Genomic DNA, 17,994 nt, shown 5'->3' with positions numbered 1-17,994 from the left:
GAGATACACTGTAATAACTGGCCTGGTCAGCTGACTTGAGCTTGCAGGGCTATGAAATTATAATAGAGATGTTCAGGATCAAGCCTGTGCTTTGAGACTCCATGATGGAGGGAGGGTCACTGAGCCCAAATGCCCACACTGCTATTTTTAGCCTCACAGGCCAAGATGCCATGGGCTTTTTATTCCAGTGTACTCATACCCCTTGATTCAAGTTCCTGGTCTAGCCTGATTTGAACCTGCATCTCCTATATCCCAAAGGAGTGTCCTAACCATGGGGCTATAGAATCAACCTTCCCTGTTGCAGCTGTTTCTCCTTGTATAAAGAATTAAATGTGCTTTGGGCTGGAGACTGACTCTATAGACCTGTGGTTAGGGCACTCAGCTGGCATATGAAAGAGTCCGGTCTGAATCAGGAGCTGCACTAACTTACTGTGTCTTCTAGATTCCAAGTGAGGGCCCAGGCTGACTGGACTATTGTCTAGTCAGTGTACTGCTTTTTTTGGTGTGTGTGTGCGAAAAATTTAGAATTCTCTCAGTTTTGATCTGGTTCGGGAAAAAAAATGAAACCTCAATATTTTTCCCTCGAAATGGAATTTGTTTTTTCAGCCAGCTCTAATAAAAAAATGCTTCTCGAAAACCCATATCCCTCACTTAGCTCAAGGCACTTTTGAGGTAGGACACAGTAAGAATTCTGCACAACACTTAGGTCAAGAGGCTCCATCTAATTATGTACTTATATGCCCTCCCCCCCATTACTATAGTATCAGTCTTTAATGTATGTATCCTCACAACACCCCTGTGAGATAAAGAAGTGCTATTTTACAGATGGGTTGCTGAAGCCCAGAGAGACTAATTGACTTGCCAAAGGTGTCTCAGGAAGACTGTGTGTCAGAGCTGGATCCACAAGTCCCTAAACACTGGATCATCTTTCCTCTTACATAATAATAATAATGTAGCTTAATGAAGTTACAATGTATTTTAGGTGGGTAGTTGAGAAGCTGGAATTTGGACACCTCGCCCACACTAATGTGACTTTTTCTTCAATGACTGAAAGTGGTCAGGACTTCACTTTAAAAGCTGGCACCACCAGCAGCATAGCACACCTCACTGCAATGCTGAGCCATTGCAGCGCAGACCTTCTCAGTCATGAAGACCACTCTCTGCAGTACCTTTTGATTTCTTCAAAGGTATTTCATGCAAGTATCTCAGTATATTCAGTGGACTGTCCTCGCACTGCCGTGATGAAAAGGCCAGGCAGTGTCATTGGGATTTTCCTTTCCATTTGTTGTTTTCAATCTCTTCCTTCTCCCCCACAACCTCATTTTATCCTCCTCTGAAGTCCATTCTGTCCTTCACTTCTATCCTCCTTACCACACACTGGGCATTCAGACACCTCCTATCCTGCTCCCACATGCCCAATCCCATTTCTCCGAGGCTTCAATTCCCAGCTCTCCTTCTTCCTCTCAGCAAACCAAGCATGTGCTTGGGGCGGCACATTTCCAGGGGCGGCATTCCAGACAGCCTCTTTTTTTTTTTTTTTTTGCACTTGTGGTGGCAAAAGCCTAGAGCCAGCCCTGGCAGCAGCAGCGCGTCCTGCACAGGGGGCACCCTGGGGCCGCTGCAGTTCGCATCGGGGAGCAGCGCCCGCACCTTATGTCAGAGCGGGCTCCGAACGCGGGACACTAGGGCTGGGGGCTGCCCCACGGGGCTCACGGAGCCGCCTGCAGGTGCCGCAGAGCTGCCGCCCCCCGGCGCCACAGCCGGGGCTGGGCAAAGCGGGCCGAGCCACCCAGGGACTGCTGCAGGGTGGCCAGGAGCAGCAGCGGGACCATAGTGGGGACTGGTGCCCGGGTCGCTGCCATGTGGGGCCCATGTCCTGCTCTCCGGGGCTCTGCTCCCTCTGGGGCTGCCCTGCCCCGGCTCCTCAGCCCTCTGCTGGGAAGTCCCCCAGCTCTGCCTTCCCAGGCCCCAGCCAGTCCTGGAGGTGGGAGCCCCGGCTGGAGGGACCCTGAGCTGAGGTGCAGCCTGGGAGCCCCACTGCTTACCCTGACCCTGCCAGCGCCAGACCGGCTGGAGGTGAGGGTGGTAGCGGGCGGAGTCAGCACTGGTGGGGGAAAGCCCAGGGTTGGGGCGGCACGGGGTGCGGGGGGAACCCAGGGCTGGGGTGGGGGGAAGCCAAAATTATTTTTTGCTTGTGGCGGCAAAAAACCTAGAGCTGGCCCTGCTTCTACCATTTTCCTAAACAACTTATCTTTCCTCTTCTATGAGTCACTACCTTTCACAAACCTTCTCCTTTGACTTCCAGCTTTGGTCTGATTCCCTGCTCATCATCTTGGTTACTTTCTCAAGCGGTCCTTCTTAAACATTGCATTATTCCTGATCTGTGTGGGCCTGGGTATCCAATGTCTTGCCCTTTGTGCCATTATGTATACCACTAGGAGTAGGCTGCTAGCATTCTGATTTGGTAGTTTTACACCCAAAACGCACTCTATGAACTAGTGCGAAAGATGACAAAAGTTTTCAAGCAGTGGAGTATCAATACTTCTTTCTCACCAATTTCCTCCTCTTTCCCATTGTGTTATTCATTACTTTGTAATCTTCTGCTCATCAACCTTGTAGCCTGCATGGAACTTGGAGGGAAGCACAGGTTGCAGGAGGGACAATGAAACAAACCTGTCTGACTTTGCTGATCTTAGTCATTTCCTTTCTGACTTCTCTGTTATTGATATTATGATCTCTATTTAAAACCTTTCCTGTCTTCTCTGCATGACTCCTAGATAAAATTCTGGTGGGTAAGGGCACTGATATTTTAACCAAAATTCCCTGTTATAAAAAAAAAAGCTAACCTCCTTGATATAGATTAATTTTATTGCAAATTCTCTCAATTATTTGGATCCTTGATTATCTGAACTTGATTATCAGCACTCCCTATGCTATCTGGATAAGCAAGACTGTTCTGTGTAGTAGTAGTATGCAGAGTCAGTAAAGCACTTTGGGATCTTTCAGGGTAACAGGTGCAATGAAAATGTAAAAGTATTATTGAATAAAACAACAACAAACAACACCAGTTGGCTCTTTATGTTGGGAAAATGGGTAGGGAGGGTAGGAAAAGGAGAAAAATTGCTAGATAATGTCTTGTGGATTATTATTTTTTAAACACAAAACATCACATTAGAGAGGGAGCCTGTGACTTCCATTTTGTCAAGAAGCAAAAAAGAAAGGATTCACTGTTGCCTGAATTTGTGTGAGGCAAAAATCACTTTGCTAAAGGAATGTGTGTCAGACACTGTTGACATTTTTCAGGACTGGTGTTTCATCAGAATAGTGCCTCCCCACTGTTTATTTTAAGTATTAATTAATTTATTGATTGTTTTTCAGGGGACTTTGCTGCTAAAACAATGACTGATGGTCAAACAAAGAGGTATGTAAAAGACGGACAAGGTGATGGCTGAAAAAAGGAAACAAGAGCCCACAGCATGCCAATAAACCAAGTGAAAAATCTCCAGGAATACACTGTGTTAGCTTTAAGAAATTTGTGGGAAACTTGGCAACTGTGTGATGGGCACAATGCAGAGGCTAGATAGATAAACACAAGACATAAATCTGCCTATCAGTACTTTGTGCTGTTCTATGATAGACTTTATATTTGTGAAATTACAAATAATCTGTCTTTTGTGGTGATATCTCTAAAATGCAACCCAGAAAATTTTGCACTCAGCACTTATACCCATCTTTGTAGTTAGAAATAACCTGACTGTATTTTATAAAGTTTGCGGCTTGGAAATTCATTTTGGTTTGATATATAAATCATTTTATAAATCCAGTTTATATACTCTCTCTGATTTCTTCCTTGCCACAGAGTGACTGAACATCCTGTAATATCACTAAAAATATGTAGTGCTTCTTAGCAGAAAATGATTTATTCAGCAACACTACACCCATTCTAGCTTTAACTGTATACGATGGTGAAGTGACTTATGAAAGTGTCTCAATTTAGCAGCCCTCCTCTCTTTTACGTAGGTCTCAATGGACAGATCAAGGGTCTAAAAATAATCCACTTTCATCCATGAAAGGCACTTTTTCCCCACTTCCCTTTCAGTGATGTTGGCAGGAACTGAGAGGAGCTATTTTCAAGAAGCTGTATTTGGATATTACAGCTATAAGATATGCATTGAGCTTTTTCCAGATGAGAGAAGCTCAGAGATGGACATACCCCTTATGATTCACCTAGTAAAGTTGTTTTCGATAGTTAAGTGAAGAATGCACAACTGTGATTTTTAGGTTTAGGTTGAATACCCCCCTCTCCCTTCAAATTCTGATGAATCTCTTGGGTCTATAAAATTGGCCTTGTATATATATATATATGCCAAAACTGTAATGGTGATCCAAATGTCCCCCACACTTTGGAAAAATTTGGATTTGGATCTAGACCTAGATTTGTAATGAATATGAATGGCTAAGAATATTCCCAAGCCTTGGAAAAATTCAAGCTTTGTGGCTTAATCCTGTCTCTGCTTAGCAATTAAACTAAAATATTTGGTTAATAAAAATTGCAGCTACAGTTACACCAGAAAGAGAAAAAATACAGAAGGTGTCCTCAGGCTTCAGTGCCTAAGCAGATCTCAGCCTTATGTAGTACTGCAAGAAAAAAAGTCCCCATTGTGGTACAGATTTCAGAGTGGTAGCCGTGTTAGTCTGTACTGTATCAGCAAAAACAATGAGGAGTCCTTGTGGCACTTTAGAGACTAAGACATTTATTTGGGCATAAGCTTTCCTGATTTTTGAAATTACATTCTGAGGAGATAGTTTTTGTCTCCTTGTTATCTGTTCCTGGAAATGAGATAAAATGTCTGTGCTATATAAAGAAACAGATGAACTACCCAGATGGTTGCTCTGTTTCTAAATCTGAGACAGTTATCAGGTTGACACTTAGTACAGTTTGAAGTTAGAGTTAGGGTGATCTCTGGTAAGCTTTTTTAGCATGTGTATAACATATTTTACTTTTTTATATATTTTCTTTGAAATTCTTTCACTTTAAGCAATAAATGGGCTTGCTTAGGAAGAACTGTATCATAACTTATAACTGTGGGCACTTTTGCTGTTCATAGCCCTGGAGAGAAACCAAAGCACAGACACTGGCCTTTTAGGCAGTCTGGCTTGCTGGGGATATCACAGCGTAGGCGGGGAACTGTGCAGACTGGAAAAATCCTGGTCAGAATGGAGAGAGATGTGGGGATGGCTGAGGAGCTGGGAGCCTAGTGTGGGACCACAGAGGGGGGATACAGGTGCAGTTGCCCTGAACTATGACAGTTCTAACTTACACTATGTCTATGCTTAAATTATGCTGTTCTGAATGCATTTCTTAAATGCTTGTAAGAACAGCAAAGGAAAAAATTATTGAAAAGCAACTTTCATAGAAATCCGATGTCAGGTGTAAGGATTTCTCCACTAAAAGTAAGAGGCCAGATCCTCAGATACAGCCAAAGTGAAAAGGTGGTATGCAAAAGCAGTTTATACTCCTCCTTTGCAATCCCCTGATTTTGGTAATGCTCTGTGCAGGCCCAAAGCCTCCTATAACATATGCCAGATGCACTAATTACAAGGGATCAAAAATATAGTCCAGGCTCATCATGGCCCAGGGGTATCTCAGCCATGCCCCCTATATTAGCCTATGCCCTTGCACTGAAGTAATCCTCCCGGGCTAGTTAAATCATCTTTTCAACCAGCCTATGCTGGTGGTATAGTGCAAAGAAATATTCCACACTAGATGATTTACCTTACATCTTTTAATTAACATGTATGTTCAGAACTCTTCTTGCACATCTTCTGGAACTGTCCATTTAGAAAAGTCTAGCCTCAATTATAGAAGAAATCTGGTAGTTTGTTCAAGATCCAGCACTTAGCATTCAAGTGGTGTTATTGAGTCTATAACGCATCACTAATGTGTAGTGATGATGAACCATGACAGAGAGTTTTCTTATGGAAACACTTATTGAAGGAGGATATCAATGTCTTGCTAATGGCAGAAAATGACTGTAAATAGAATCTGCCTGGAACAACTGTTATGTATCAAATTAGCATAGTTTAATATTCATATCCAAATACAGGAACATGTTTCTATTACACTAGGATTTTTTGTTTGATTTTGTAGGGGAGAGACCTCAATATTAATGCAAAAATGATAATATTACAACATTTTTAGGTTGTTACAAACTTGTTTGCATCTTTTCTGAATATTAAAATATAACTACAAGTATGATACAGCCAGGTTGCCTAGAAATCCAAGAATACATATTATGTTTAGCTAGTTATGCTGCAAAATGTTAAAATTAGAGAAAGTGGTGTTGTAGCTGTGTTGGCTCCAGGATATTAGAGAAATAAGTTGGGTTAGGCAATATCTTTTATTGGAGCAAGCTGAAGAAAAGCTCTGTGTAAGCTTGAAAGCTTGACTCTTTTACCAACAGAAGTTGGTCCAATAAAAAAAAAAATTACCTTGTGCACCTTTTATCTCTAAAACTAGTCAAAGGAATTCCAAGAGGCGTCTACCTTATCTCTCCAGGACAAGCAAATATCAGGGAAGATAAACATGGCTTTATAGTCATAAAACGTATTACTACCAGGTGTGTTTATTATCTCCACGATGGAATGCAGCTTTATAACTCCTATTTCCCTTTAACATTCTATACTATTTTCTTTTTTTACTATGTTTTGAAAGACTTATATAAGTGTTAATTATTTCGATTCATGCTTTTTATAGCAGAATATCTGATAAGTATAATTACATATTGTAAATGGTAGGAAATAAATCTAGAAACCATTTGGTCGAAAAACAAACAAAGCAAGCCGAGTGTTTTATCAAAAAATAGGACTTGTCCTGTGACAGTGTACCCCATAAGGCTTCATGGGAATATGCTTATGGATGTATATATGATATAACTGAAATATGTTTTATGCTACATATGCCATGTAACATATCTATGTAAAGGTTATGATCTACTGAATACATTCCTCCTATTTGTATGCATGTATTATTTTCATACTTGAAGTTAGGAATAGTGGCTGTATACTTGCTTGATTTCTAAGTAGACTTAGTAAAGCATTTGGTCAGCTTCTTGAGAAAGGAATGTGCAAATTAAGTGCCCAGTCAAGAACCACTTAAGCCAACAATGAACTCGAAGACACTAATCCACATCGGAGCTTTCCCAGGAATGTGGCTTGGCTGGTAAGAAACTCAGTCATGCATGGACATATGACTTGCCCATGTGCCTCCAAAACTCCACCTTGGAGCTGGACTTTGCATAGGAGAGGGGAGGGGATCTCCACCCACAAGTGAAAGTCTATTTAAACCCCTGGGAGATCCCTCCATTTTGTCTTCAGCTGCATTATCAGGAGCTAAACTTACCACAAAGTCTTGGAGGCAATGAAAGAGTGACAACAACCAATTTAAATCTAAACTAGCCTCAGAGAGGTGTGCTTTCTTAATATCATGGAAATGGGAAGGATATGAAAAAAAAATGAAACTCTGAAATGAGCACCCCTCACGCACACATCTTCTGCTACCCTGCCCAAACAAACAGCAAGCACTTAACTTATCCTGTCCATTACTGAATGCAAGCTGACAGAGTAAAAACAAAACAAAAGAGAGAAGACTGAAGAAAAATCTCCCCAAAAACTTCAACAAGTGTTAATGAGAGAAAGTAACTAAGACACTGCCCAGGGATTAGATTTAAATTCTTCTAATGATTTTACTGGGATACAAGATTGCTGTTGTAACTTAAAATACTAAGAGTTTCTCCTGTTAATCAACATGCGAGAGGAGACATGCTAAACTGAGAAATAGTGGGACTTAATTAGATTTAAGATGCTTAATATTCATAATTGGCCTGTCTCAAGGCAGCTCTTTAAATGGATTCTTCTAAGTAACTGATTTAAATATTTTCTTCTCTTTCATAGGATGTAGTTAAAATTGCTTATCTTGCCCAACTGTAACCTGGATGGTTATTTATTAATAAAAAACAGGTCCACCCAGGGCCATCCCTAGCCATTTTGGTGCCCTACGTAGCCCCCCACTGCTGGGGCCAGGGCATCCCCAGGTCTCCGGGGCAGGATCAGGCATGGGGGGCAGGAGGGAAACCACCCCCAGCATGAGCCAGTGAGTGAGTGCAGCATAGGCCTGACAGGGTGGGCTTGGGGCAGCGCAGGGGTAGGAAGAGGCAGGGGCCATGGGGAAGAGGTGGAGCAGGGGCAGCTTTCCCGGGCGGCTCAGCTGGCCGGGGGATCAGGCTGGTCGCTGGAGCAGCACTTAGCTGCATAGGGCACCAGGAAATTTGGTGCCCCAAATTTCTTGGTGCCCTACGCAGCTGCATACTTTGTGTATGGGTAAGGACGGCCCTGGGTCTACCTACCCTGAAACAAAATTATTTCGCCCATGTATAAAGATTCTTAATTACGTAATGATGTACTAAAAAATAGATTGACAATAATTTTGGGGAAAAATATACTTTGGTCTTAACTTACCAAACAAAGTGCCCCATCAAATGCGGAGTCACTCTGAAAGTTCTAATCTCTGTTAAAGTTCTCCACAGAGAGACATTCAGAGAAGATTGTAATGGAAGTCACCAGTTTATCACTTGTATTCTCTCACTTGTGTTGTTTTGTTTAATGTTTCTTTAATAATAATAGCCATGTTTAATAACTATTTTACTTGGTTTTCTTCATGGTGTCCTCTAAGGTATGTAAAAGAAGCCCTGTGACTAAACAGTGGGAGTCACACCCCTGAGTTGCAGTAAGAGAAACAATTGGTAAGAGCTGGCCTATCATTACTTGTTTCTCTAAATATTTTTAGTATTTTTTTAAAGATAAAATTCCTGTCATCCAAAAATTAAAGTTACCGCCGGTCTACTCAACGGCCCCCCCTCCACCTTCCAAATGTAAGAATCATTGAACAGCCAGGCATTCTCCACATCTTTGGTTTTGTGAGCAACTGTTCAATGTGCATGAGCAATCTGAACATTCAGCATTTCCAATAAGGTGTCCCTACAGTCACTCCTCTCAATAAAGAACACAGAAGATGAAGGGTAAGGAACAGACATGTACAAGTCCTCAGTTACAAAACACATGTGCCCAGATCCCCTTTCCCTGCAATTGCTGAAACAGCACAGATGAACTGCAGGGTTCTGTTGCTGGTGAACTCAACCAACAAGCTCTTTGTTTACAAAGAAAGATTCAAGTACAAGCAACCCCTGAGATACTTTCTCAATTTTTATACTTTCCTTACGGGAAGTTTGTCTATCTTAAAGACTGAATAAAAACCAATCAGCTCACAGAAAGGGAAGAAAGGGAAGGAAATACCCACAAGGTTCTGCTAAATAGAAATGTCTGCGCCATTCTTTCCATTTGCACAGACATTGTTTTTCCCCAGTTTGAACAGACCAACAGACTGGCACCTAAATGCCACAGATTCCCCCTAGAATCTTCAGAGCTCAGCAGGATTCCAGGATTAAATTGAAGAATGGGGTATCTGGAGCTACCAGTTTTCTGGCAGCATAGCTCCAGTGGAGCTTTCCCAGTTTAACTGGGGCTCCCCAGTGTGGAGAGGCATCTTGGAAACATAATAAAGCTTCTGGAATGTACTATATTTTCACCCTGATCTAAAAGAGCTAGTGGGGGATGATGAGAATTGCCTCCACTCCTGCCGACCCATTGTCCATGTCCCACCCATTGCCATCTCTTCATGAATGTTTCCTGGACCTATGAAGCACGCTCTGTCCTATCCAAAGAGATGAGTGTGAAGCTGTCTGGAGGCAGCTTAGTCGTCTTCTTGGGTAGGTGGAGGAGATCCATGTGGATCCATCTACATGTGTATCTCAGAGGCATGATCAGGTCCTGAGTACACAACCTGGAGAAAAGACCTAGAATTTGACCTTGTATATATTTATATTCAGATTGGGATCTCAACAATTTGCCATTGCAGCCCCTGATGTTTCAGGTGTTCTCTACCCCAAAATTAAATCACAAGGAAACCTTGATTTTTTGTATCATTCCCTTCCTTTCCTACTCTCACTCAGTGAATTTTATTCCAGTGAAAGGGCCTGTAAAATCCCATCTGCAGAGCAGCTGTTAATGTGAGATTGAGAATCACTGGTTTGTCCTGCAAAAATAAATTCTTAAAATTATCCCTGTTGCAAGTTTCTTCTTTTACCTTGCAGGACATGTTAAGCCTCCAGCGCTGTAAAATGGGGTGAAGGGTATGACATGGCTCCTCTGTACTGGGATGGACTTTATCCTTGGTGCATGTTTCAGTAGTACAGCTGACTACATTGCATTTTACAATCATCATCTCAAAAGATCTGAAAAAGTGTTCATTTAATTCCAAATCCAGAGGGATTTTTTGTTTTCCAAATTTTCCACAGAACTATAATTTTTTAAAAGATGATCCTTTTTCAAAATCCAATGTTTTGATTTCAAAATGATATTTTTAAACTATGATTTGATGTGTGAGGAAAAAAAGATCCACTATGTGACAAAGCTGATGCATTTTCATTCAAATATATCACACTGAATATTTGCATTCACAAATTCCAAAAACTTTCTAGTTATATGTGAAACATGTATTCTCTCTCTTACTGAATTGTGTGGATTTTTTTTTTTTTTTTTTGTTATTCCAAAATAATACCATTTAACAAAAGAATTGTAGACGTTTTCAGTAAGGCTTTCTGGGTGGCAAAGTACTTATCCTTTTTTCGGTAGCCTGCAAAGATTTTATCAAAAAATGAACTAAGAGCACAGGTATATACTGAAAATACCAGGTAGCAAAGGCAGCAGATAACTCACTACATTCACCTTTAAAAAAAAGAATCAACTTGTCTCAGAAGTCATGCTAAATGAGGCTCTATTCTACTGGACAGTCCATAAAGCATCAGTCTGGGATGTAGTAACCATCATTCAGGCAGCCTACAGGGAGGCAAGTAAATTATGTTATTTTTTATATTCTATCATATGGTTTTGAATTATTAGTTCTGATTTGTGTTACAGTAGCACCTAGAGGCCCCTGACATGTAAAAAAACCAAAGTCTCTGTCACAAGGAGCTTTTTGTTATGCTCTAAGTACACTGCACTGTTTTACATTTCCTAAGCTAACTCAAACAATCCATATTCCATGTTACAACAACAGTTGATTATTTTATACCCAGCAGGAGTTCTCATGTCTCTTCATGATACAAAATCATAAACCATGAAACCAGAGCAATCCAATTCTCCAAGCAATATTGTTTACGGTGCCTTTTTGCAAGCTGGTAGACAGCTTCACAGTTACTTCCACAGCAAGGCTGCTCAGACTATGCCCAGCTAAGGGATGAAATGACAACTTGACAGGAGCTTAAATGTCACAACTAATTTGGTGCCAGATTGTGCCCTCCTGTGGGGAGACGGGGGGGAAAAAACTTTTGAAAGGGAAGCAAAGAATAAATCTGTGTGTGGTTCCTCTCATAGATTTTCTATCAAATTCTGCCATTGGTGTTGGGTGCAAATTCCCACACCACTACCACCTCTGCCTCAAGTAAGAGTCAGAATCATAGAATCAGGGACCTCAAGAGGTCATCTAGTCCAGTCCCCTGCATTCACAGCAGGATTAAGTATTATCTAGACTATCCCTGACAGGTGTTTGTGTAGCCTGCTCTTAAAAATCTCCAATTATGGAGATTCTACAACCCCTGTAGCCAATTTATTCCAGTGCTTAACCACCCTGACAGTTCGGACATCTTTCCTAATGTCCAACTTAAACCTCCCTTGTTGCAATTTAAGCCCATTGCTTATTGTCCTATCCTCAGAGGTTAAGAAAAACAATTTTTCTCCTTCCTCCTTGTAACAAACTTTTATGTACTTGAAAATTGTTATCATGTTCCTCCTCAGTCTTCTCTTTTCCAGACTAAACAAACCCAATTTTTTCAATCTTTCCTCATAGGTCATGTTTTCTAGACCTTTAATCATTTTTGTCACTCTTCTCTGGATTTCTCTCCAATTTATCCACACCCTTCCTGAAATGTGATGCCCAGAACTGGACACAGTTGAAGCCTAATCATTGTGGAGTAGAGCAGAAGAATTACTTCTCGTGTCTTGTTTACAACAGTCCTGCTAATACATCCCAGAATGACCCCAAACAGTGCAGATCTCCAGAGATCTTCCCAAATCTCCAGGACATGCTGGAGGTACACAACTATCCTGCACCAGATCAAGTATCCTGTGGGGATGTATCATCCCTACACCAACCTAATGAAAAGTTCCATGAGGAGGTAAGGGTCACGATGGGACACTTGCCAGGTAAACAAATCATGGCCTTATGTAAGGCCCCCTGGTGGTCTAGGATTATATAAGATGATCATGGCCTTATGTAAGGCTCCCTGGTGGTCTAGGATTATATAAGATGAGGTAAACAAATCATGGCCTTATGTAAGGCCCCCTGGTGGTCTAGTATTATATAAGATGAGGTAAACAAATCATGGCCTTATGTAAGGAACGGTTGAACCAATCGGTGTGGGGCTATACATGTGATAAACACATGATTCTCCTTCTTGTCCAATCCGTAGATGTGTGATTATAGCGTAATTGGGTTATGTAATGTTGAGAAAAACTATAAAAGAAAGCTTGCAATAAACAGGATTCGGATTCAGCTTGCAACCACATTGGTCGTGTGTTTTATCCGCTCCACATGGAACCCCACAAATGGTGACCCCGACGTGATTCGGCTTGGACATCAAGGCAGCCAGGACTTTGCCCAGAGTAAGCTAACAGAAATCATACTAAACACAGCCGCCAGTGGAGCAGGGATCAATGTTCTCAGACAGTAGACCCAACAGGTGTTGTCTCAAAAGCTGAGCAAAGAGAAAGCAGATCCAACCAGAAAAAGGATCTGAGTGGTCAGACTCTATGTCATCTCTCATGAAGAAACTGGAACAATTGAATTTAGATATTGAAAAGGCTCTCAGTGCTGGCTCTTCTCCTTCCAGCACTCCTTCTACCAAAAAGCGCAAACAGCCATGCCCTGTTAAGGTGGAAACAGGCCTTCTTCACAAAGATCATCAGAGAAAGGGAATCTGTGGGAATAAGAGGGCAGGCTACCAAAATTTAAATTGTTTGCCAACCTCAGTGTCAACTGGAGCACGACCAAAAACTGAACATGGTTTGAGAAAAGGCGGAGGTGGCAGCCGCAGCAGGAGGTACCGGAGGATACCGGCTCCTGGTCGTCCGAGAGAGACGTTCGTGAGCTCACAGGTGAGCGGCTGCATTTAATAAAATGGGCTCTGCTTTGTCTGCAGAGGAGGAGACGGTGCATGATTTTTTATTACGCATCGCTAAAAAGCGGGGAGAGAAGCTTCCCTCTGACGCGTTGTCCCGTTTGTTGAAATGGGGGCAGAAACGCGGGAATGTACAAACAGGGCCTTCAGCTACAGGACATGCTGAATCAGTTGTCCCATTTGGCCGGTGAGAGCCATCCCCCGCAGTCCCACACATTGCGAGCCCTGAACCAGCCCGGCTTTACCCCAGAGTTCCGGGCGGAGTTCCCGGGGCAGGGTGAGCAGTTGTGGAATAGGTTGAAAAGAATGGCGGAGCCAGGCTTATCTAACTTTAAAAGGACAAATAGGAAAAAACCACCGGATAAGATCCCTCCGGCGAATGATGTCCCATATAGAGGGGGAATTTGCGCCTGAGGCTTATCCAGTAGTAACACCGGATCCACAGAACCACGTGGCACCGGACTTGCACTTGTTGTTTGTCACAGCCTAAACACCTAATAATGCTGTACTTCTGTTTGTTCGGACTCCTTATTATAGGAGCAGGGGTCTTTGTATGTCCAAACTCTGTACCTTTTGTTAACCCACGACAAAATGTTTGGGTCACCTGGGTGAACCAGACTGGCCAAGAAGCCCTTTTTGCTTGTCCATGGCCACCCCATCTGATCCCCTTAGAACATGTCTTATTGGCTATCCTTGTTTACACCCCAATGGTTTTCGTGGGCATTTACGTAATATTACGTTTCTTAATAAGTTCCTTATTTAAGGAAAAGGGGGGAGGTGTGGGGATGTATCATCCCTACACCAACCTAATGAAAAGTTCCATGAGGAGGTAAGGGTCACGATGGGACACTTGCCAGGTAAACAAATCATGGCCTTATGTAAGGCCCCCTGGTGGTCTAGGATTATATAAGATGATCATGGCCTTATGTAAGGCTCCCTGGTGGTCTAGGATTATATAAGATGAGGTAAACAAATCATGGCCTTATGTAAGGCCCCCTGGTGGTCTAGGATTATATAAGATGATCATGGCCTTATGTAAGGCTCCCTGGTGGTCTAGGATTATATAAGATGAGGTAAACAAATCATGGCCTTATGTAAGGCCCCCTGGTGGTCTAGTATTATATAAGATGAGGTAAACAAATCATGGCCTTATGTAAGGAACGGTTGAACCAATCGGTGTGGGGCTATACATGTGATAAACACATGATTCTCCCTCTTGTCCAATCCGTAGATGTGTGATTATAGCGTAATTGGGTTATGTAATGTTGAGAAAAACTATAAAAGAAAGCTTGCAATAAACAGGATTCAGATTCAGCTTGCAACCACATTGGTCGTGTGTTTTATCCGCTCCACATGGAACCCCACAGTATCCCCTGCAGATTGTTCCTCGCTCCATGACTGTGTGTCTCCCTCCAAATTGAGTCAGCTTCCCGAGCCCTTTCTCCACCTTTAAGAGGGAATTAGCCATCTGGAGGGGACATCACAGTAAAATGAAGCAAATTACAGCCCCACGCCCCCCATCATCTTTATTGATGGTCAGCATGTGGATACTACAAGTCCCAGGTTGCAATGCTCCATTTTTATTCTCTCTAATCCAGATGGTCAGTTGTCTGCTAGGGCTTGCTCCCACACCGTAGAAATCAAAGGGATATATTAAACATACAAGCCACTTTTTCCCTCCTATGATTTGCAGCAATTTTCCTCCCTCACACTCTCTTCAAGGTCTTGTTGGTTAGTTATATAAAATTGATTTTCATTCTTAAAGAAAACGAGGCTGGCTTCGTGTTCAGTAGGAAAAGGAAAACAGCTTCAAGATCATCACACTCGCTGGCCTTTGTATATGCCCCTGCTGTTTCCCCAGCCTCAGTGACAGCTTTTTTTTTTTTAAACCCACACAAAGCAGTTGTTTACTTCCTTATAGAATGAGAATGAGGACTTCTCTTTTGTTGAAGGAGACAGCCTCCAAAGCTCATATATAAGATCGGATGCCGAGCCACCCAGGAAAGGCAATCTTCTGTTGCAAAACATAGAATACTGTATAGTTCTAAAGCTAATATTTCCCAGTAAGAACTCTGGGAATCTTAAAATCTTGCTGTAAATTTGAAATGATACAGGAGCAGCAGAAGACTAGATAGGCAATAAGGATAGAAAAGAACTTGGCCTCCGCAAAACAGTTCATTTAATGGGTGATATCTAAATTTGCAATAATTAGCTAGAGGAGGGTTTTAACCTTTTCTGGGCCTTCCTCCTGTGGCACTGGAGGAGCTACTTTAAGCGTAAATGGATTATTCTGAAGGACTGGAGACTACAGATCCTTTTGCCTGTAGGTTTCCGGGTCTAATCCAAACCAGACTGTCAGTGACAGATGGCACCACATGATGGCTGTCCAGTGTTCTATGAGTTTGATGTGCCACATCAAAAAAGCCACCTCAAGCCAGCAGTTGCAACAGAGAAGAGCTAGCCCAACTAAGAAATGCATTTGCAGTTTATCTTTCTTCTAGTCTTGCCCCCTAATGGCAGGTTATCTACATCAAGGTTGAGGCAAATGGTCAGGAAGCACTGGGGTTAGTTTTACCTGTTATTGCCTCGCTGTACCTGTTTTATGAATAAATGGAGTAATTTCATCTCCATGTCTTCCCCACATGTCACATTGCACCCATACTTGATTTATGGACATAGAAAAGGACAATAAGTTGCTCTCTTTATCTGTTACTTTGGGTTTTTTGAATATGTGTCTCTGTAAGGGCCACTCACTGTGGCTTTGGTTACAAACTCTCATTTAATGCTTTTGACATTTAAAGAGTCTTAAAGCTGTTTCTCTGCTTCCCCCTCCCACTACCTCCTCCTCTGTGAGCAAGGCTTCTTTTTAGAGAAGCAGTGGCATAGCTGTTTTTCCTTTCACTGCTGTTATGATTAAAAAATCCCAGTCAAGCTATAAGGAAGCAGGAATGATTAAAGGAACTCTGATGCAGTAAATCACTTTATACACTTCTAGTAGCTGAAAAGTCTATACAATAAGAAATCAGGAGGTAAGAATTATGTTACCAAATGAGGTTTCAAGTGGAAAAAAAATCCCTGTAACTCTTGTAGTAGTCTGAATACTGGAAATAAGAATGAACAAGACACTGCTTGTGGCAGTATGTGGAATACATGGCAGAAGACAGCCATAGACTAAGTAGCTAGGACCTTGGGCTGCCAACCACTCTGCTTTTCCAGGGTTATTTTTTTAGCAGGGTGACTTGCGTCCCACATAGCATCTTAAGGCTACCATCAGGGCCCATGAAGATCATCATCATGCAGTGTGATGGCACCACGCATTGCAATTTGCTGATGAAATGTCATGGCAAACATATTTTGGGGATGCAGAATATGCAATTTAGAAGAACCCTCTATCAAGATGATGGCTTTACCTGTAATGAGTAGCAGACATCTGCATTACAGTACTGTCTAGGAGCCCATTGTACTCTGCCCTGCACAGACATAAAGACAGCCCCTGCCTGAGAGAGATTACAATCTAAATAGAGACAAGACACAACAGAGGGATGTAGACACAACTGGGGTAGGGGAAGGGAAAGCAAGGATGACAGCAATAGGAACCATAGCAGCATATACTGGTTAGTTCCGAAGCACTTTCCACGGACCTTCCCTGACCCCCTGAGAAGGCTTTTTTCAAACTGCACCAGAAACACCTTGAGCACAATAGTCTCTTAAATGACAGCATTTTACAATTGGTACTCTTTACTTAGATCAAAGAGGAAAACATTTCAGTGTTCATCGGTAGTATGGAGTAGGCAGTAAATGACATCTACATTGAGGCAAAGAGCTCTTGTAGAGGACATATTGCATTTGACTCAATAGGCAATTTTCAATAGGGTTTTGAACCATTGAAAATTAGACACTCTATAGTTTACATTTTTTCTTGCTGAAAACTCTTATTAATAATCACCATATATATTAACATTCAAAACCCAGCTTAATGCGTTATGCATCAAATATAATTTCTTCTTTGTTCTTTCTCCTCTTTTGAGTTTTCTGTATTCTTTGGGGGGAAAGTCTCTTTGAAGCACCCTCTCACTGATTGTTAATAATTGACACACACATCTTTGCACCTGTGGCTCTGAACAAGGATACAGAAGAAACTGGTACGATGGAGCATGAAAATAGCAGTCATTAGAATAACTGCATGGATTTTTTTTTTAAAGTGCACCTCTTCACCACTCTGGAAAAAAAACATATTTTCACTGGTGTTAATGCCCTATATTAATAAGCAAATTATTTTTTAATATTGGAGTAATTTGATTTCCTTGATGCATGAAATCCATAAAATATGAGAAAATTTGAAAACACACTGAAAAAAAAATATCTACAATTGGTTGGCTAGAAATTATAACTTCATTCATGTTCTTCTGGAGCTTTAACATCTTTTATCTAACAGTTGAGTAAAATAATAATAATATAGTGAATTGACATAGTACCTTTTATCCCAAAAGATACTAGAGTTCTTAACAAACAGGCTATTCATCAGCAAAAAGCAGCCATATTTGGGCTGAAATACAGTAGCTGTTGAACAGCACAGAACAAAGTTATATGATATTTTAGGGAAGGAATTCAGAACTAATACCTGTAGCCACTTGAAACTGCAGGAGGAATTTAGGAAGGCAGAATGTAGTTACCCAAATGGCATTAGGGTTAACATTCCTAG

This window comes from Malaclemys terrapin, chromosome 4 (assembly GCF_027887155.1).
Source record: "Malaclemys terrapin pileata isolate rMalTer1 chromosome 4, rMalTer1.hap1, whole genome shotgun sequence".
NCBI lineage: Eukaryota > Metazoa > Chordata > Testudines > Emydidae > Malaclemys > Malaclemys terrapin.
The sequence above is the reverse complement of the archived record's forward strand: the minus strand, read 5'-3'. Positions refer to the sequence as shown.